At 45.3% G+C, this 23060-nt stretch overlaps 1 protein-coding gene across 3 annotated transcripts in view; it reads right to left on the minus strand.

Moving 5' to 3' along the window:
* Window positions 1–23060, minus strand: part of LOC140209483 (cortexin domain-containing 1 protein) — a 60732-nt gene that overhangs the window by 1358 nt on the left and 36314 nt on the right. Inside the window, exon 1 of one of the 3 annotated variants that reach the window (XM_072277731.1) lies at window positions 2860–2927. The exons of the other annotated variants lie outside the window; for them this stretch is intronic. The gene's annotated coding sequence lies outside the window, so the exon portion shown is untranslated. Of the gene's footprint in view, window positions 1–2859; window positions 2928–23060 lie in introns of those variants that run through there. 3 annotated transcript variants of the gene reach the window in all.

Consider the following 23060-nt stretch of genomic DNA (forward strand, 5'->3'; position numbering starts at 1 on the left):
CACCACACTGTGGCTAAAGAAATTCAATCTCATCTCTATTCTTTCCGTTCTGACACTGTTTCCTCTGGTCCTAGACTCACCCATATAGAAAACACCCTCTCCACATCCACTCTATCTAGGTCAATCAATATTTGATAGGTTTCAATGAAATATCCCCTCATTCTTCTAAATTCCAGCGGTACAGGCTCAGAACCATCAAACGCGCTTCATACAGTAATCCTTTCATTCCTGGAATCATTGTTGTAAACCTCCTCTGAACCTTCTCCAATGTCAGCACATCTTTTCTTAGATGAAGAGCCCAAAACTGCTCAAAATACTCCATGTAGGGCCTCACCAGTGCCTTATAAAGCCTCATCATTACATCCTTGCTTTTATATTCTAGTCCTCTCTAAATGAATGCTAACATTGCATTTGCCTTCCTCACCATCAACTGAACTTGCAAGTTAAACTTTAGTGAATCCTTCATGAAGACTCCCAATCCCTTTGCACCTTGGATTTTTACATTTTCTGTCAGTTTAGAAAATGGGCTGTATGCTTTTATTCCTTCTCCAAATTGCGTGACAAAGTGCATTCCATCTGCCACTTCTTTGCCCATTCTCCGAATCTAAATCCTTCTGCAGCCTCCCTGCTTCCTCAATACTACCTGTCCCTGAACCTATCTTCATACCTTCTGCAAATTTGACCACAAAGCCATTAATTCCATCATCCAAATCATTGATATATAATGTAAAAAGAAATGGTTTCAACACCAACCCCTGCGGAACATCACTAGTCACCAGCAACCAATCAGAGAAAGCTTCCTTTATTGCCACTCTTTGCCTTCTACCAATCAGCCAATTCTCTATCCATGTTGGCACCTTTCCTGTAATATCACAGGCTCTTACTATGGGGCACCTTGTCAAACGTCTTCTGAAAATCCAAATACATGAAATCCACCAATCCTCCTCTATCTATCCTGCTTGTTTCTTCTTCAAAGAATTCCAATCCATTTGTCAGACAAAATTTTCCCTTAAGGAAACCATGCTGACGTTGGCCTACTTTAGCATGTGCATCCAAGTACCCTGAGACCTCACCCTTGACAATCGACTCCAACATCTTCCCAACCACTGAGGTCAGGCTAACAGGACTACAATTTTCCTTGTTCTGCATCCCTCCCTTCTTGAAGAGTGGAGTGACATTTGCAATTTTTCAGTCCTCCAAACCATTCCAGAATCTTGGGATTCTTGAAATGTCATTACTAATGCCTCTACAATCTCTTAAGCAAAATTTACAGTGAAATGCATAATTTGCAATGAGGATGTGCTGGGCACCAAGTGTCAGGTTTCTGGTGCCAACATAGCATGCCCACAACTTACTAGCCCTGGAATGTGGGAGGAAACCAGAGCACCCAGAGGAAACCCACACAGTCAGAGGGAGAATGTACAGACTTCTTACAGACAGCAGTGGGAATTGAACCCTGACCACTGCCACTGTAATAACACCACACTAACCCCTACACTACTATGCCACCCAGAAGATCAATGCCCAGATCCCTGGCCAAGAAACTGGAGGAAAAGGCACAATGCTGGAGATGCACGTGGATGGCCATACAGTACAGAAATAGGCCTTTTGACCCACCGTGTTCATGCTCACCCACACTAATCCTTCTACCAGCACTTGGCCTGAAGCCTTCTATGTCCTGGCCATCAAGTGTTCATTTTAAATATTGTGAGGGGATCTCCTCCTTCACCTGTTCAGGCAGCACATTTCAGATTCCAATAACCCCAGGGGTGATAACAACCCTCTTCTGATCCTCTCTAAACTTTCCAACCTTTTCCTTTACCCTAAATTTCTGTCCTCAGGTGTCTAGTTTCTGATTCTCTTCCGAATCATGCCCCTTATAATTTTGCATATTTAATAAGGGCTCCCTTTCAACCTCTTCCACTCCAAGGAAGACAAACCCAGCCAATCCAACTCAGTGCAGTAAAGCACCCTGCTGACCCTCTCCAGTGCGCCCCATTGATGGACCCGGGGTAAGTGTAGGGGCAGCGGGAACTCCAGCCAGTGGGTGGTGCATTGTCTAGGGTGTGCTGAAAGTCACCCACGGAGGAGAACACTTACCAGTAAGCCCCATGTATCCACTCTTGCTCCTCATGCTTGGTCAGAAAGAACATTTGAAACATATTTACACATGCTTCTCATCTTCGGAGTGATATCTGTTCAGTTCCTGAGAAGTCACTCTGTGCATTCCCTATCCTTCCGGGTTCCTGAGATGGACAATTGTCACTCTTTGTCTTAATCTGAGACTTAGTTCCCTCTGCTCAATCCCATGTTATACTCTGTTCTAGCGATGATATTCTTGTAGCCAGGATGTGAAAGTAAACACTGATGAAGAAGCCTTTTAAGAATCAAGCGCATCATTTATGTTAAATCCATACTCAATACAAAAAAAATGATGACAAGACCAGTAAAAATAGGAAAAATAGTTGTAGAACATGGAACAGTATAGCACCATTCAGCCCATCCTGTCTGTTCTGACTGATCTAACTAATCCCATACATGGTCCATATCCCTCTAGTCCCTGCCTGTTCATCTGCTCTCATACCCGTTTCCACCACCTCCCTTGCAGCTGCTCCAGGCCCCTCTATTCACTTTCTATGTGAAGAACTCACCTTGCAAATTTCCCTTAAACCTCCCCACTCTCACCTTCAACCTATGCCCTGCAGTGTTTGACCTTTTCACCCAGGAAAAACTCTGATCACCTATACTGGCAGAGTCAGAATCTGGTTTAACGTCACCGCCAAATGTCGTGAAATCTGTTAACTTCACAGCAGCAGTACAATGCAATAGATGATAATAGAGAAAATAAATGTGAATTACAGGAAGTATATATAGGTTGTGATTATGGGTTCAATGTCCATTCAAATATCAGGTGGCAGAGGGGAAGAAGCTGTTCCTGAATCATTGAGTGTGTGCCTTCAGGCTCCTGTACCTCCTCCCTGATGGTAGCAATGAGAACAGGGCAGGTCAGAATCAGAATCAGGTTTATTATCACTGGCATGTGACATGAAATTTGTTAACTTAGCAGCAGCAGTTCAATGCAATACATAATCTAGCAGAGAGAGAGAGAGAGAGAGAGAGAGAGAGAGAAAATAAATAAAATAAAACATAATAATAAACAAGTAAATCAATTATATATATTGAATAGATTATTAAAAAATGTGCAAAAACAGAAATACTGTATATTAAAAAAAGTGAGGTAGTGTCCAAAGCTTCAAAGTCCATTTAGGAATCGGATGGCAGAGGGGAAGAAACTTCCTGAATTGCTAAGTGTGTGCCTTCAGGCTTCTGTACCTCCTACCTGATGGTAACAGTGAGAAAACAGTGGATGATGGTGATCATATCATAATTTTATATACTGTTACCGGGCCTCCCCTAGTCTCCAACACTGTACGGACGGGAGCTGCGATATGATAAATGTCTATCAAGATTGATTTCCACCATTCTGGTTGTTCCGTGCTAAAATAAGAATAGAGTTATTGACTAATCATGTAGTTAATCTCTCCATGTCAGTCTGCAACAGATCCAGGCACAGTGGGACTGTTTCCCTACTGGCCCAATGTTCTTCCTAATCATGTCTCATGTACCTCATGTCACGCCTCACATTCTTCTTTTATCGTACAATATTCATTATTTTCTAAACAGAAATCTAATTTGTTTTTTGAATGAATTAACACCAGCTGCTTCCACCGTCTCCCCAGGGGGCTACTTCTAAAGAGGAATCACGTTGTCATTGAATATGTTTCCTGATTCAGGTTCGAGTTTATCCTCTGCAGCCGTGTGATGGGAGCCCGATCCTGCTGTTCTGAATAAACTCAGCAGACTATTCTCAGAGTCAACATTACCAGGAGCTTACAGCTATCCTTTCATCACAACCCCTCTTTCCTGCGAGAACAAGTCCAGTGTGTATAATCTTTCTCAAAATCTACTTCATCCATCCCTCTCTCACTCAGTCTTTCTCTCTGTATCCGTCCAGAATCAGAATCAGGTTTAAACTCACCGGCATACGTTGGCTTCCTGGCAGCAGTACATTGCAATGCATAATAATCGAGAAAAGTATGAATTACACTAACTATATAAATACATTAGATAGTTAAATAAACGGTGCAAAAATAGGAAATAAAAATGGTGTTCATGGGTTCAATGTCTATTCAGAAATCAGATGGCAGAGGGAAAGAAGCTGTTCCTGAGTTGTTGAGTGTGAATCTTCAGGTTCCTGGTGCAATCTGCTTTTCATAAAACAGAGACCAGATACCAAGCAAAGTTCTCCAGGGGCAGTGATATTAATATTCATCAATGTGGTAGGATTATCTCATCCACCGATTTGCTTTACTTTTTCCTCGTTTGTAAATAAGGATGTAATCTCTTTTATTTGGAATGCAAATGATTTCCTTTTCCATCTGGAATTCTTTCTCAATGTTGAATATTCTTCTTGCGCATAGGCTTGAGATTGAGGGCAACTTGTTTCCAGTCCAGGTCTGTGAATGTTGGATGATGATGCCAAAGTGGGAATTGTAGACTTGTGCACAGTTGGGGCAGGAGCTGTCAAGGTGGGAACTGGGGGGATGGAGGTGGTGGGATTAGCTTCTGAGGCGACGTGTGTCCTCTGCTGCTGACGTAAGGTTTTGTGTGTCCTCAGTGCACAGTTTCGAGATTGTAAATGACATCCTGAGTGCTCCTTCCCTGCTTTGAGTGCTCTTGAGGATTTCAGATTAAAATATCCCTTCAAGGTTTTCGTTCTTCTGACACGAGCCCTCGCCTGCAGTAGGATCAGGAGTAGACCAGTGTTCCATATCTATGCACACAGGGTATCTGTAACATCTCTATTACATGATACTGTTGTCTGTTCAAAGCCTGCTGCCTTCAGTGAAGGAAGTTCTGTTTACTTGCTTATGCATGCAGCAACAAGAAATAAACCTCCAGCCATGACGCCCTTCAGGAAGTTGCTACTCTGGGCATGCCAAGGCAGTTGGAAGGAAACAGAGAAGTACATGTGGTAAAATTCCAATAATGCAGCATCTGATCATATGGAAATGCTTTTGGTCCGACCTCTGGCTCAGTGACTATTCTGGAATGTGAACCAGGGGTCTGGGTGTGCGGCCAGAGCCGAGTGGGGGGATTGGTTAGTTTGGAATATAGCAAAGCTGGGATCTGGATGCAATTGGAAGTAGGTTGGGATCTGTAACACAACAGGTCTGGAACATGGGTGGGTTTACAGCTGGACTAGGTTCTGGAGTGTTTGTATATTTCCCACTCCCTTTAAATTCACCAGGCTCATTAGAAAATTATACTATTGTGTAAAACGTGAAAAAAAAAAGAAATTGAAGTGTGTTTGGTTTTTAATAGAAGTAATGGTCTGGAAAATCTGCTCGCTAGCAATACCAGTGCTGGGTTACTGGAGCTTTACTGTATATGGAATGAGTTGGAATGTATCTGAGGGCAAACTACATCTGGAGAAAGGTCACAGGAAGGGGAATGTGGCAATAGACAAGAAGAGGAAGGAGAACATGAGACATTGGAGATATGTGAGGTAATAATTGGCCGACTACGGACAAAGGTTCACGTGAAAGAAGAGTGAAAGAGTAATTTTAATCAAACAACATCAGACTTTTTCAAGGCTCTGTGCAGACCTGGGGAACAGAACAGCTGGTGAGCATGCAGTTAGGGTGAGGATACAAACAATTAGAGAGTATATTTTTAGATCAGAAGATGCCAGGTCACCTGATATGCAGTGTGACAAAGGAATCAATGCTGCGTGTGTGGGATGGTCACCAGGAGGGAGACAGACTTGCAAATGTGTCATACTGTTAGCGCAGGGCGTGGAGCCCTGGAATAAGCAGAGAGAGACGTCAATAGCAATGTGGACTTCACTGCAGCCAAATCACATGGATGTGCAGGCAGGTTCAGCAAGATCTCAGCAGATCACACATTGCAAAGGGCAGGAGATCTTACCTGGTTTCAGAGTGACCCATCAAAATGGCCCAGGCTGCAATTTTCTCAGAGCAGTGCACTTTGCACAAGAGGTGCAGGCTCCTGTGGAATGTCAATTATCTGGACACAAGGGGGAACAGACTCACTGGGGTGCTGTGCTCATGGCAGAAGAAGGCAGAAGCAGCAATGGGGAATGGGATCTATTGCACCCTGGAGGAGGGTGATGAAGACACAACATTTAAGGCCACCTTTTTGGTTGAGGGAGAACTACAAACATCTGTACTGATATGCAGTGAGTGAGCTTGGTGCAAACCAGGCCATGCCTCTGAAACAACACCACCTCTCCCTGCCATTTTGGGTGCTAACATATGAAAGGGAGGGAGCCTCCAGGTTATGGGGAAGGTGAACTGTTGGGTCCCCGGGAGAAAAAGATGTGTCTAGTTATCCCTCACAGTTAAGGATCTCACAGCTGCGATCTCAAGGGAGTTATTCAGAATGAGGGACTGTGTGCACGGCCTGGGGCAGTGAGGGGCCTCACTCTGCGGGGTGCACTGACCCCACTTAAGCAGACTGCTGGTCAGATGGGCTTGGGAGGCAACAAGGAGTCTCAAATCCACCCATAATGCCAGCTGAATGTTACCGAGCGTGAATTCTTTATAAAATGGTGCTTTCTTGGCCCACTATGCTCCACCTGGGATGGTGAGAGAAGGACCACAAGGGTACGAGTGTCTCCCTCCATTCAGGCGAGCGTGGTGTCTGAGCTGGGGGCAGCAATGGAGCTGGAATCTGGTGACCGCCAGGCTGACAGAAATGAAAGTCAAGTCAAACAGTGGAATTGCAGAGTTTCTTAGGAGGGGATAAGCCAGTTACTTGCATCCATGGTTTGCTGAGAGAAAGCAAGGATGTTCGCAGGCAGCAAATAGGAACTAGTTCTCTCAAGATATGGGCTGCAGAAAGAGTAGACGATGTGAACAAATAGACTAACAGATGTTCAACATCTCCCCCATTCCAGAACAAAGGTCACCCCAACCTTAGTATTTGACAAGGCAGACATCAAAAGTCAAACTCTAGGCTACCATCGACTCTTTCACAGAAGCCTACAGGTGATTGGCTCTTATACTCAACTGTTAATGCTCAAACAACAAAGACATGTTTTTCTTTGGTTTAAACAGCTTTCCTTTCAACATCTCTGTTCAATACATGAGGGTCGCCATCTTTTATCCCACAATTCCCCCTCTCGCCTCCAGCACGCTTGCTCGTAATGGGGAATATGCGTGTCTGCTAACTACTTACATTGAGGAGGCATCTCTCAATAAAGGCAGACACCCTTGATCAAATTCACCACTGCTTGTGCACCAGGACATCTTTAGTCAACTAAGGAAATAGTTTTTGAAGTTCAAGGCTTTGGACCCAATACAAAGCTTATGACCCACTGGGCAGCAGTGACTGCTGCTCAACTAGAGTATGTTCTTGTGAGAATTGCACTACCAAACAGCGGGCACCTTGAGGAACTGGACACGTCTCCACAATCTCTTCCAGATCCACTGCAATGACCAACATCAGTGCTCTCGCAGGCCAACGTCACCAACAGTGAATACTTATTTATCCATAATTGGCTCTGTGAGGCAACCCCCATCATTTGCAAGATCGGCATCAGACTCCCAAAGAACTATGCTCTATGACAGGAAGTGATTACAAGAAAGACTCATAGGTATTCTTAAGATACCCTTAGAAAAATGTAGTATCCCCCTTGAATCCTAGCCCATGAATCACTGCTCAGAGTGGAGAGGAAGCATTTGGAATGGTTTTGAGAAACCCAAATCCATGTTTGAGGACCAAACAGAGGTCCAGTATAAATTGGCAAATTGGTTTTTTATTGTCAGCTGTACTGAGGTACAGAGAGAAGCTTTATTTTGCATGCTACCCACACAGACCATTTCATGACATCAGTACATCGAGGCAGCACAAGCAAAAGCAATAACAGAATGTAAGATATGGTTACAGGGAAAATGCAGTGCAGGCAGACAATAAGCTTCAAAGTCATGACGAGGTGGATTGCGGGGTACCATTTTATCGTACAAAAAGTCTGCTCAGGAGTTTTATAACGATGGGGTAGGAACTGTCCTTTACCCTAGCGGTACTTTCTTTCTGGCTTTTCTACCTTCTGCCCCAGTGGGGTGGGGAGGACAAATGAAAAGGGAAATGGTAAAATGGTAGAGGGAACGCACCAACCCTCAACTACCAAGCTGCCTACATTAGGCCCCTTCTTTCTCATTGCAGGAGGGTTTGTGATTTCCTCCTTGGCCTCATCAGCCACCTCCCAGAACCACAGAACCCCGGCAGTGATTTATCCTCAACCTGGATGTGCCACCTGAGATGAACGGATCAACAACGGAGTGATGGCATGAGGTATTAAAGTGAGGGGATATCAGCTGAGTCAACCCAAATGTAAAGTGTGATCACTTATTGATCTGTCTTTCTATTTTTAAAAAGCTGTGGACATTGCAAGTTTCCCCTGCATTACTCCTGAGAATTCCCCAACAGAGGTTCCTAAACAGCGAGTCTTGTCGTCAGCTTTGTCACTGAGACTGTCAGTGACTTCAAACAAGTCATGTTGCCCTCCTCCCCTTTGTACCCCATCCCTTATTTATTTACTTACTATTTATTATTTTTACCCCTTTTTTCTCTCTATCTTTTTTCTCCCTCTGTTCCTCTCACAAAAACTCCTTGCCTGCTCTCCATCCTTTGGGCTCCCCTCCCCCTTTCTTTTTCCCTAGGCTTCCCAGCCCATGACCCTCTCCCTTCTCCAGCCTCGTATCCCATTTGCCAATCAACTTCCCAGCTCTTAGCTTCATCCTTCCCCTCCTGTCTTCTCCTATCATTTTGGATCTCCCCCTCTCCCTCCCACTTTCAAATCTCTTACTAGCTCTTCCTTCAGCTAGTCCCCATGAAGGGTCTCAGCCCGAAACTTCAACTGTACCTCTTCCTAGAGATGCTGCCTGGCCTGCTGCGTTCACCAGCATTTTGTGTGTGTAAACACAAGGAATTCTGCAGATGCTGGAAATTCAAGCAACTCACATCAAAGTTGCTGGTGAACACAGCAGGCCAGGCAGCATCTCTAGGAAGAGGTACAGTCGACGTTTCGGGCCGAGACCCTTCATCAGGACTAACTGAAGGAAGAGCTAGTAAGAGATTTGAAAGTGGGAGGGGGAGGGGGAGATCCAAAATGATAGGAGAAGACAGGAGGGGGAGGGACGGAGCCAAGAGCTGGACAGGTGATTGGCAAAAAGGATATGAGAGGATCATGGGACAGGAGACCCAGGGAGAAGGAAAAGGGGAGGGGACCCAGAGGATGGGCAAGGGGTATAGTCAGAGGGAGAAAAAGGAGAGTGAGAGAAAGAATGTGTGTATATAAATAAATAACGGATGGGGTACGAGGGGGAGGTGGGGCATCAGCAGAAGTTAGAGAAGTCGATGTTCATGCCATCAGGTTGGAGGCTACCCAGACGGAATATAAGGTGTTGTTCCTCCAACCTGAGTGTGGCTTCATCTTTACAGTAGAGGAGGCCGTGGATAGACATGTCAGAATGGGAATGGGATGTGGAATTAAAATGTGTGGCCACTGGGAGATCCTGCTTTCTCTGGCGGACAGAGCGTAGGTGTTCAGCAAAATGATCTCCCAGTCTGCGTCGGGTCTCGCCAATATATAGAAGGCCACATCGGGAGCACCGGACACAGTATATCACCCCAGCCGACTCACAGGTGAAGTGTCGCCTCACCTGGAAGGACTGTCTGGGGCCCTGAATGGTGGTAAGGGAGGAAGTGTAAGGGCATGTGTAGCACTTGTTCCGCTTACAAGGGTAAGTACCAGGAGGGAGATCAGTGGGGAGGGATGGGGGGGAACGAATGGACAAGGGAGTCGTGTAGGGAGCGATCCCTGTGGAAAGCGGGGGGGGGGGGAGGGAAAGATGTGCTTAGTGGTGGGATCCCATTGGAGGTGGCGGAAGTTACGGAGAATAATATGTTGGACCCGGAGGCTGGTGGGGTGGTAGGTGACGACCAGGTTTGTGTGTGTGTTGCTTGAATTTCCAGCATCTGCAGATTTCCTCGTGTTTGCCTCATAATGTATACCTCCCGTGTCCCTAATTGTAGTGTTGGGCAGAGTTTTGACAGCCTGCTTTGTACAGTTTGGAGTCGGAACTTGCTGCACGATGGCCTGTGAAGTTAAAGATGTGCCTTCCATGGGAAGCGGTATCAGAAATATTTCAGACACACGTTAAGGCAAAGACACAGTTCACCATTTTCATCTATTGTGTTACAAACCTTCTTCTGATTTCTAATTTCACTGATCAGTCAAGGAACTGCCTGGCAGTCGTGCTGAGTTTTAAATATGAGATTCCACACAGCCGAGTGCTCAGCACCACAGTACTCTGCATCCGACAGAGCGTTTGATAAACTGAGTCCCAGGTAAAACGACAGGGCTGCAGTGCCAGCACTTTCCCTGTTGTGTCAGTTTGTCCATTTGAAAAGGACCAAGGTTTATATGCATTGGGCAAGGAGCCAAAATTAATCAATCATCACTGCTTCAGTAATGCTTTTTACTTCCAAACAGAAAGTTCAAAGAGATGTGTTCACACACCGTGCTGCAGATAACTTTATAATTACTTTTATTGGTAGCACTGAATATCTTGGGAAAGCACTTTTGAAGTACTATTCATGCATTCTTCATAGCACTTTCTATTGTTATCTGAAATCCATTCAATTCCTGTTCCCATTCCAGCCTTACTCCTTCAGAACGCTCTGCTCTCCACTCCCTCCGCACTAATCCTAACCTTACTATAAAACCCGCTGATAAGGGGGTGCTGTTGTAGTCTGGTGTACTGACCTCTACCTTGCCGAGGCACAGCAACAACTCGCGGATACCTCCTCTTATCTACCCCTCGATCGTGACCCCACTAAGGAGCACCAGGCCATTGTCTCCCACACCATCACCGACTTTATCCGCTCAGGGGATCTCCCATCCACTGCTACCAACCTTATAGTTCCCACACCTCGCACTTCCCGTTTCTACCTCCTACCCAAGATCCACAAACCTGCCTGTCCTGGCAGACCTATTGTCTCAGCTTGCACCTGCCCCACTGAACTCGTTTCTGTATACCTCGACACGGTTTTATCCCCCCTTGTTCAATCCCTTCCTACCTATGTTCGTGACACTTCCCACGCTCTTACACTTTTTGATGATTTTAAGTTCCCTGGCCCCCACTGCTTTATTTTCACCATGGATGTCCAGTCCCTGTATACTTCCATCCCCCATCAGGAAGGTCTCAAAGCTCTACGCTTCTTTTTGGATTCCAGACCTCATCAGTTCCCCTCTACCACCACTCTGCTCCGTCTAGCGGAATTAGTCCTTACTCTTAATAATTTCTCCTTTGGCTCCTCCCACTTCCTCCAAACTAAAGGTGTAGCTATGGGCACCCGTATAGGTCCTGGCTATGCCTGCCTTTTTGTTGGCTTTGTGGAACAATCTATGTGCCGTGCCTATTCTGGTATCTGTCCCCCACTTTTCCTTCGCTACATCACCGCTGCTTCCTGCACGCATGCTGAGCTCGTTGACTTTATTAACTTTGCCTCCAACTTTCACCCTGCCCTCAAGTTTACCTGGTCCATTTCTGACACCTCCCTCCCCTTTCTAGATCTTTCTGTCTCTATCTCTGGAGACAGCTCATCCACTGATGTCTACTATAAGCCTACTGACTCTCACAGCTATCTGTACTATTCCTCTTCTCACCCTGTCTCTTGCAAAAATGCCATCCCCTTCTCGCAATTCCTCCGTCTTCGCTGCATCTACTCTCAGAATGAGGCTTTTCATTCCAGGACGAGGGAGATGTCTTCCTTTTTTTAAAGAAAGGGGCTTCCCTTCCTCCACCATCAACTCTGCTCTCAAACGCATCTCCCCCATTTCACGCACATCTGCTCTCACTCCATCCTCCCACCACCCCACTAGGAATAGGGTTCCCCTGGTTCTCACCTACCACCCCACCAGCCTCCGGGTCCAACATATTATTCTCCGTAACTTTCGCCACCTCCAATGGGATCCCACCACTAAACACATCTTTCCCTCCCCCCCCCCGCATACCGCAGGGATCGCTCCCTACACAACTCCCTTGTCCATTCGTCCCCCCCATCCCTCCCCACTGATCTCCCTCCTGGCACTTATCCTTGTAAGCGGAACAAGTGCTACACATGCCCTTACACTTCCTCCCTTACCACCATTCAGGGCTCCAGACAGTCCTTCCAGGTGAGGCAACACTTCAGCTGTGAGTCGGCTGGGGTGATATACTGCGTCCAGTGCTCCCGATGTGGCCTTCTATATATTGGCGAGACCCGAAGCAGACTGGGAGACCGCTTTGCTGAACACCTAGGCTCTGTCCGCCAGAGAAAGCAGGATCTCCCAGTGGCCACACATTTTAATTCCACATCCCATTCCCATTCTGACATGTCTATCCACGGCCTCCTCTACTGTAAAGATGAAGCCACACTTAGGATGGAGGAACAACACCTTATATTCCGTCTGGGTAGCCTCCAACCTGATGGCATGAACATTGACTTCTCTAACTTCTGCTAATGCCCCACCTCCCCATCGTACCCCGTCCGTTATTTATTTATATACACACATCATTTCTCTCTCTCTCCTTTTTCTCCCTCTGTCCCTCTGACTATACCCCTTGCCCATCCTCTGGGTTCCCCCCCCTTTGTCTTTCTCCCTGGGCCTCCTGTCCCATGATCCTCTCATATCCCTTTTGCCTATCACCTGTCCAGCTCTTGGCTCCATCCTTCCCCCTCCTGTCTTCTCCTATCATTTTGGATCTCCCCCTCCCCCTCCCACTTTCAAATCTCTTACTAGCTCTTCCTTCAGTTAGTCCTGACGAAGGGTCTCAGCCCGAAACGTCAACTGTACCTCTTCCTAGAGATGCTGCCTGGCCTGCTGCGTTCACCAGCAACTTTGATGTGTGTTGCTTGAATTTCCAGCATCTGCAGAATTCCTGTTGTTTGCAATTCCTGAGATCCAGCTCTGTAGAAATCGACATGCTGATTGTATTTTAGAGACTTTGGGCAGCAGTACTCAATATAATGGATCAAAATTTACATCTCCCTCTAAGCTGATTTGATTTCATCCATGAAGTTGTTAAAATAATTTCAGTCCAACAAAGGATTTATCTAATTTTCACTGAAAACAATATGTGTAATCTGGGACAACAAATAATCTGCTGGAGGTAATCAGCAGGTCAAGCAGCATCTGTGCGTGGCGGGGGGGGGGGGCAAGAGGAACGTCAGACCGAAACCCTGCGCCAGGACTAACCTGAAGTGTTAAACAATGTACGGTACACAGGGAGATACACAGGAAATGGTGAGTGTGCCCAGTAGATCAGGTAGCGACATTGGAGAAGAGGAGCAGAGCTAGTGTTGCAGAACCAGGAAAAGTTAGGGGTTTAGTGCAGGGAATAGAGTCCGGGATGGGCAGGACAATGAGGGGCAGGGCAGCAGTGTAGGTTTGTGACAGAGGGGGAGAGAATAAACGGCAAAGGGACTGATAGTCTAAGAAAGGTAATACAATATAGATAAACTTTAATAACAGTGTGTATTAGGCAGATTGACTGTTTACAAGTCCTTTGCCCATCTATCTATACCAACAATGGTGCCCACTAGACATCCCAATTGCCAACATCTGCCCCGTCCTCCTCTAAATTCTTCCTATCCATGAACTTATCCCAACATTTTTATCAGCTGAGCGTGAATGTCTACAGTGAGGAATGTGTTACTAGTACCTCTATCCCAAGCAACACAAGAATACGGTTTCAGTGCAGTGACAAGAACACGAGGCTGCTGCTTGAGCGAGGACTTTGATCTGAGAGAGGTAACAGAGGACAGGGTTCTCTCAGTGCAGCAGCAGTGATGGAGAGATTCAGCCATTCAGCTTGCACGCGGAGTGAGAGAAAAAGTTCCAGAGGGTGAACCAGATCACAGGGGTCGCAGGGAGGACAAGGAACAGAGAAATATGTTCGGGATGTCACGCAATGCCCGGAAGCTGAGGAGGAGGAGGGCAATGACCTCTCTGACAGAACCATACCAATTCTACTACTGCCAGAAGCTAGAAAGGAGGGATCATAGCAGGACAGAATGAAACGCTGAAAGAGTACTTTAATGCGGCCATGTCAGGTATTCTCGGGAGCTGTAGGTTGGTCACGTGCAGTCAGGGGCTTCAGGAATGGTTGGTGAATGCTGGTCAGGATGAGGCAATCAGCAAACGGTTGAAATGATCAGACCTTCATACATTCATAGAGTTGTACAGTATGAAAAAAGGCCCTTCTTATCCGTGAAGACCAAGATGCACGTTCAAGCTAATCTTATTTCCCAACGCTTGGCCCATATCTCTCTAAACCCTTGTCACCCATGTTCCACTTCTTAATTGTATATAATGTACCTCAGCTACTTCTTCTGGTAGCTGTAACATACAATTCCACCTTCTGTGTAAATAAAATGTCCCTAAGGTCGTTATTAAACCTTTCAGCTCAAACGTTAATATTATGTCCTCTAGTTTTCAATTCAGCAACCCTGTAAAAAAGACCACACACATTACTCCTCCTAATTTCATTTATTTCCATGAGGAATCCAAGGAGTAAGGGCCCAGCCTGTCGAAGCTCTCCCTATAACTCAGTACCCTGAGTCCTGGCAGGAGAGAACATCGACTCGGACCATGAGAGGCCTGCGTCGGGAATTTTCATGCCTTACAAGGCGCAGATTGGAAGTCTGTGTGGGGCACCACTCCTCCCGGCAATATCCTTGTAAATATTTTATGTCCTGTTTCCAGTTTAATCATAGGGTGACCAAAGTGAATTAATATTGCAACTGTGGTCCCACCAATGACTTGTACACTCACAACTGTGATCTACAGATTGGTGGTGTGTTTTCGGGCCGATTCAGGCTTTGCTGATTTCAAGAAGGTTCTTGGAGGAGAGCGGCCTCCTTGAGAGCAAGAAGCTTGGGGACAGGGCACGAGCCCTTGATCGACTCCATTTCCCGCTGGCCTCACTGGTCAAAGCATCGAGGAAAATTGAAAACATCAAGGCAAATGCGGAAGGCAAGCGAGTGTTCAGCGCCATCTACCAGCGTCTCACTCGCTGCTGCCAGAGAAGGTGGCTGTGTGACGGTCTCTCTCTCCCTCTCACTCGCTGCTCCTGAAGGAAGTTGCCCACTTCCGAGTGATCGCTCTCTCTCCCTCGATGCTCTCAGAGGACGGTGTCAGAGCACGGTTTCAGCGACGCTGTTTGTGGATTGGACTGTAATTCATGTTATGATGTATTTTCTAGTTTCTGGTCACTCCCCCTCCTGTTACTATATTTGGGCGATTTTGTATCGGGGCGCACTGCAGAGAGCGAACAGTGAGCGGAAGTGAATATAGACTCCTTTGTCTTTGTGGTTTATATTCTGTGTTTTTGCCCATTCTTTTTTGTTGCTGTTTGCGCAATTTCTTTTTGCACATTGGGGTTTGATGTTTTCCTTTGAGTGGGTTCCAAGGAGTTTGTTTGTTTCATAGCCGTCGGTGGGGGTTGTTTACTGTTATACAGACTTTGATAATAAATGTAGCTTGAGTGCACCCGCTCAACCCCTATACTCGGTGCCTTGGATGATGAAGGCGGGTGTGCAAGGAGCCTCCTTCACTGCCCTATCTACCTGTGATTCCACTTCGTGGAAACCATGCTTCTGTACTCCAAAGTCCCTCTGTTTTACAACTACCCAAGACCCCTCTGTTCAATGTAAAAGTCCTGCCTTCATTTGTCCTTCAAAACTGGAACGTTAGTTGCTGAGTGGCTGAGGAGAGAACTTGGGTAAAATTTACTGCCGTTTACTCTTTACCTCTCCCAGTTTCTTACTTTATCCCCCCCTCCCCCACACAGCTACCTTCCTTTCCACCTGGTCCCACGTATCACCTGCCAACTGGTATTCCTTCCCCTCCCCCAACTTCTTATTCTGTCTCCTTTCCCCGATGATGGAGCTCGGCCCAAAACGTCAACTATTTATTCCTCTCCATAGATGCTGCCTGACCTGCCGAGTTCCTCCAGCACCTTGTGTGTGTTGCTGTGGACCTCCAGCATCAATAGGACGTCTTGTGTTTATGGCTTGGGTAAAGCCGTCTGACATAGTGGACCCAGTAGCTGCTGAAGTGTGGCAGCACTGAAGAATATATAACACCACTCGGGACAGGGAACAACTCAATTAAATGCTAATGACAGTAAAGGCTGATTTATACTTCTGCATCAAATTGATGCGGTAAGTACAGCGTAGCCGCGAACCCTACGCTGTGCCTACGCCATAGCCTGATGTACACCTCTCCCAAAATGTAACTACGCGTCGCGGCAACGCAGACCGCAACAACTGTGATTGGTCCACTTGGTAGCATCGCATTTCTTCCTACGCTGCAATAGCTTCCCACTGGGCGACTGAAGGGCAGGGAAGGAACTCTGGCTGCAATGCTTTCCATAAAGCTTTACAGACCTCCGAAATTATGGAGGACACATTTCGCTTTTATGAAAAAAGATGCTCGCTTCAAACTTGTTTACCCCAAGAAAGACTACCACGACCATGAAGCCTTGCACGGGCAGATCTGTGCGCGAATTGCGGGGAAACGCAGACACACCAACGCACTAGTATAAATGCTGACAACGCGCGTAGGCCACTTGCGTAGGTTACAGCGTCAAGTTGACACAGAAGTATAAATCAGCCTTTAGTCTCAGAAACAGGCCACAGGAACAGTGGAGATCCCAGAACATAGAACAGTACAGCATAGTATAGGCCCGCAGCATTGTGTATGACATTGTACTAATCTCATTTATCCACACTTGGTTCATAGTCTTCCACAGTCTTGGTGCTCATGAATGTTGTGAGAGATTCAGCCTCCATCAACCATTCAGACAGCATTTTCCGGATTCCAACCAGACCCCGGTGAAAAAATTCCTCCTGAGGTCCTCGCTAAACTGCCTATCCTTTACATTGAGCCTACGCCCTCTGGAGACCTCTGCTACGGGGAAAAGTTTCTTATAGACGGCACGGTAGTGTAGTGGTCAGTGTTGCACCGTCACAGCACCAGTGGCCCAGGCTCAATGTCTGTGAGGACTGTACATGTTCTCCCGTGGACTGTGTGGGTTTCCTCCGCGTTGTCCGGTTTCCTCCCACATTCCAAAGACGTAGGTTAGTAGTTAATTGGTGACAAGAATGCAATTAGGCCGTGCAGCCTGCTGGACCAGAAGGCACTGCTACTGTGCTGTATCTCTAAACAGAAAAACAAAAGCACCATTTCCAAATGGGCTAATTCCCCCTTTCTATCCTGTTTATACTGTCATAATACTAAGCTCCGGTACCAAGTCTCCATTCAGCTTCATCCGCTCTGACAACCACAACTGCACAAATAAATACTGCAGATGTGGTCTAACCAACGTCAAATAAAATTTTATATATGCTCTTGTCTTCCATAAATATTTTACATGGTTCACTGAAATCATTCCTCCACTCAGGGGAATATAAGCCAGGTTTATGCAACATACCATCATAATTCATCATTTTAAACTCTGTCCATTTTTATTACAGTGAAACTGCAATCCATTAAAGGAATCCAAGTTGTAGATCTCAGATATTACTAATACAATCAATATTTATAAAATATATCTAACGCCTTAGAATAATGGAAGTCAGTTGGAGAATTCCTGATTTAAGTCAGGAAGGGAAAGGTCAGACACTGAACTCTGAGTTCCTTTGTGTTGCTTCAAGCATTAGAACAATAATGAGATGGGTAGGCAAAAACAAGACCAACTTCACTAAAGACAGTAACTCACAGCTACACTGGGTTGTCAGGGTATAGTGATATATCCGAAGGCATACCACCTGATTCAAACATTTTTTTAAAGGTCCCCTAGACATACATTCAGTGGTCACTTTATAAGGTACCTCCTGTACTTAAAAAAGTGGCTACTGAGTGCAGTTCATAGTCTTCTGCTGCTGTAGCCCATCCACTTCAAGGTGTGGACGTGTTGTGTATCCAGAGATGCGTAGGTTTTTGAGTTACTATCACCTTCCTGGCAGCTAGAACCAGTCTGGCCATTCTCCTCCGACCTCTCTCACTAACAAGCCACTTTTGCCCACAGAACTGCCACTCACCGAATGTTTATGTTTTGATTTTCGCACCATTCTCTGTAAACTCCAGAAACTGTTTAGCATGGAAATCCCCAGAGATCAGCAGTTTCTAAGATACTCCAACACTCTGTCTGGCACTAACAATCATTCCACAGTCAAAGTCACTTTGAACACATTTCTTCCCGCTCGAATGTTTGGTCTGAAGAACAACCGAATCTTTTGACCACATCTGCATGCTTTTATACATTGAGTTTTTGTCACATGATTGACTAATTAGATATTTGCATTAATAAGCAGTTGTATAGGTGTACCGAATGAAGTGGCCAAAGGGTGTATATACACTACAGCCACCGGGAATGTTGAGCTCCTAATGATGAATTTAAAGTTGGGATTATATTGATGGAGACTCCTGCTAGCAATGAATCCATGCACCAACTGCATTCTAATTGTCAAAGTGGTGCCTTAACAAGAAGCATTGGTTAAGAAGTTCAGCTGCCAAACCTGCCTTTCTTTTGATTTTCTCAACTCAGACTTGGCTTGCATCCATGTAAAAATGAATTGGAAATTAACCAACTGCATAAACCATGTGTAAACATCTTGTTAAAGGTTTATTTGCCTGATCTTTGCATTGCAGTCCAAAGAAAAGGTCAGGTGAAATGACTGCACACGAGATAGATCTTGTTGTGGTTGAGTTTTCAGAATGATAAAAGAGAACTGCCCGGTATGCTGATGGTCATTCCTCCTACTGGCCCACTCAAGTATGATTGTGATGTACGTCAGGATATTAAGGCAGAATAAAGATTGATTTACAACACAAATGTGATCTTAGGCGGTTAAGGTTGGAATTAGAAGAGTCAGGTGTGACGTACTTCAACAAATCGAGGATATCTGGAAAACAACTTCATATCGAACAGATATTTTTCATGTAGTTAAGACGGACTCCAGTGTCAGAAGGTAGGCTGACGCCTCAGTGAGTACTGAAGGAGGGCTGTGCTGTTATTGTGGTATCCCTGTCCCTGTTTGCCCTCTCAAGTGGATGGAAGAGATCCATGGCATTATTCGAACAAAAGCAGGGCAGTTCTCCTTAGTATCATAATGAGCTTTGGGTTTGGTCATTCTTTCTTGGGAGGTGTTTAAGACGATCTGGCAAAGTGTAACTTCTTTGTTAATTGTGTACTGTCCTAAATCCACTGACTCTGTCCACACTTCCCACTGCCTTGGAAAAGCAGCCAACTGGATTGAGGATCTCTCCCACCCAGTCATTCTCCCCACTCCTTCTATCAGGCAGAGGATACAAAAGTCGAGTTGATCCTATTTATAAGCCAATGTGGGCAAAATTTCAGACCACCATGCATAGAGTTCGCCACGCAACCAATCAGCGATGAAAACCCCTCCCTACGTCGCAATTGAGTTTCCGTAATGCTGTTTCCTCTTCTGTCTACTGGCAGTTTTTAAAGTAATCAATACCTTGATATTCTTAAACTGCTCACTACACAGATATTCCCTCTGTTTCCTTCAACTCTCTCTATATCTGCAACTTAAAACACATTTATTTTCTAACATTTCCAGTCTGATGAAGCTGAGACAGTTACTCTCCCTACAGATGCTGTCTGATGCACTGAAAGATTCCCCCCCCACCACCATTTTGATTAATAGTTCAGTCATTGGTCTTGAAATTAATGACCAGAAGAAGCAGGTAAAGAGGGGAATGGAGTAGAGTTGCCACATTATACTTGTAATTCCTTTCCAAATCATGCCTTCAAGAAGCTCAACATGCATCTCTTCAAGCCCTGCTCCATCATTCAACAAACTAATTCTCTACCTCAGCATTACTTTCCTGTCCTATCCCCATGCCCCTTTAATTCCCTAATCTACTTTTTGACCAATCCCCTCTGGCCCCCTGGTGGATGATGAAGAAATCTGTCATCATTTTAGTCTTAAATTTTGCAAACATGAACGTTAGTTCTACACTCCCTAATCAGGGGAACCATCCTCTCGGTAACTACCTTGTTAGGCGCTTTGAGAATGTTGCACATTTCAGTGAGGTCATCTCCCATTTCTCTCAACTTTATAGAGGCTTGGCTTAATAAGTCTCTCAGCATAATGGCAGACCCAGCATCTTATGGTGAAACTTCACTTCACTGAGTCTTTTAAAGATAAAAAGATAGGATTGTACACAATATTCCGGGTGTGCTCTGATTGAGTCTCTCCCTATTCCCCATTCTAGCCTCTTACCTCTTCTCCTTACCTGCAAATTATCTTCCAGTGACTTGTATATAAGGACCCTCTGGGCTCTTTGAACATCAGCACTTCCTAATCTTCCATGATCAAAAAAAGTTTGCAGCATTTCCATTTTTAGCCTTACATTGTACTCCATCTGTCACGACGTTGCACACACTCTCACCTCATTCACATTCTTCTGAAACCCCGTCATATTCATCATGTTCACTAGAAACGTTACATTTGCTCCCCTCAGCCAAATGTATTGACCCACATGGTATCTCACCAGTACAGGCCCAAGAAAGAAATGCTCCTTCTGACATTTGGCTTTCTATTTGTTAACTGACTCTCAATCGTAAGACCATAAGATATAGGAGCAGAATTAGGCCATTTGGTTCTTTGTGTCTGCTCCGTCATTTCATCATGGCTGATCCAATTTTCCTCTCAGCCCCAATCTTCAGCCTTCTCCGCATACCCTTCATGCCCTGACCAATCAAGAATCTATCAAAACACAAAATAATTTGCAGATGCTGGGGTCAAAGCAACATTCACAACACGCTGGAGGAACTCAGCAGGTCGGGCAGCATCCGTGGAAACAGGATGTCACAGGATATCAGTCAATGTTTCGGGCCAGAATCCTCTTCAGTCCTGACGAAGGGCTCTGGCCCGAAATGTTGACTGATCGTTTCCACGAATGCTGCCCGACCTGCTGAGTTCCTCCAGCATTTTGTAAGAATCTATCAACCTCTGCCTTAAATATACATAAAGACTTGGCATCCACAGCTGCCCGTGACAAAGAATTCCACAGATTCACCACTCTCTGGCTAAAGGAATTCCCCCTCATCTCCATTCTAAAAAGACGCCCCTCTATTCTGAGAATGTGCCCTCTGCTCCTAGACTCTCCCTCCATAGGAAACATCCTCTCCATATCCACTCTATCAAGGCCTTTCACCATTCGATAGGTTTCAATATAGCAGACATCCCACCTCTCCCGGAAGTTCCAGTAGTCTCCTGCATATTAATAGTGGCTCCCTGATGCCCACAAATTATATACAATGCCCCGGAAATCAATTTTTTTGAGAGCGAGCGAGTGAGAGAGAGAGAGAGAGAGAGAGCGCGAGCGAGCAGGACAGAGACCACGAGAGAGAGAGTGCGCCATGGCAGAGTATTCCAAAAAAAGAAAATATAAAACATACGTCACCCCAGACTACACTAAAGTGTACCCCTGCCTAATAGGGGTCAAAAATAATGACAGTGTTGCTTGCTGCACTGTTTGCAACAGTGACTTTTCTATTGCCCAGATGACTGTAAAAGACATGTTGAGGTGAGTTTAACAGGTGTCATTCATTCATTAGCATAGCTAACATTATTTAAACTAGCTGGCTAGCTGCTAAGGAGCTACCCTATTGCAGACATCCCACCTCTCCCGGAAGTCTCCCGCAAATTGATGGTGCTACCTCCTTGAAATGAATTTTTGCAGGGTATATAGTCACTCCTCATTCTTCTGAATTCTAGTGAATACAGGCCTAGAGCTATCAAACACTCTACATATGACAAGCCATTTAATTCTGGAATCATCTTCATAAACCTCCTTTGAACCCTCTCCAGTTTCAGCACATTATTTCTCAGATAAGAGCCCAAAACTGCTCACAATACTCCAAGTGAGGCCTCATTACATCTTTGCTTTGATGTTCTAGTCCTCCTGAAATGAATGCTAATTTTGCATTTGCCTTCCTCTCCACAGACTCAACCTGCAAGTTAACCTTTAGGGAATCCTACACAAGGACTACCAAGTCCCTTTGCACCTCAGATTCTTTTTTGTAGTTTCTCTCCATTTAGAAAACAGTCAAACCTTTCATTTCTTCTACCTAAGTGCATGACCATACTTTTCCCAACATTGTATTCCATCTGCCATTTCTTCGCCCATTCTCCTAATCCGTCTAAGTCCTTCTGTAGTCTTTACTTCCTCAAAACTATCTGCAAACTTTTCAACAAAGCCATCAATTCCCAGATGAACTGGTCCCACCACAGAACCCTGAGGAACACCATTAGTCAACAGCAGCCAACCAGAAAAGGCTTCTTTTATTCCCACTCTTTGCCTCCTGCCAATTAGTCACTGTTTTACCCATACTAAAATCTTTCTTGTAATACCATGGGCTCATAGCTTGTTAAGCAGCCTCGTGTGTGGCACTTTGGCAAAGGCCTTCTGAAAATCCAATTCTCCTTTGTCTATTTTGCTTGTTATTTCTTCAAAGAATTCCAACTGATTTGTCAAGGAAGGTTTTCCCTTGAGGAAACCATTCTGACTGTGGCCTATTTTATCATGTGCCTCCAAGTACCCTGAAACATCATCCTTAATAATCGACTCCAACATCTTTCCAACCACTGAGGTCAGACTAACTGGCCTATAGTTCCCTTTCTTCCGCCTCTCTCCCTTCTTGAAGAATGAAGTGACATTTGAAATTTTCCAGTCTTCTGTAACCATTTCAGAATCTCATGATTCTTAAAAGATCTTTACAAATGCCTCCACAATCTCTTCAGCCACTTTTTCAGAACCCTGGAGTGTACACCATCTGGTCAAGGTGACTTATCTACATTCAGACCTTGCAGTTTCCTAAGAACCTTCTCTCTAGTAATGGTAGTTTCACACATTTAAACCATAAGACCATAAGACAAAGGAGCAG

The sequence above is a fragment of the Mobula birostris genome, chromosome 14 (assembly GCF_030028105.1).
Source record: "Mobula birostris isolate sMobBir1 chromosome 14, sMobBir1.hap1, whole genome shotgun sequence".
In the NCBI taxonomy this organism is placed as follows: Eukaryota; Metazoa; Chordata; class Chondrichthyes; order Myliobatiformes; family Myliobatidae; genus Mobula; species Mobula birostris.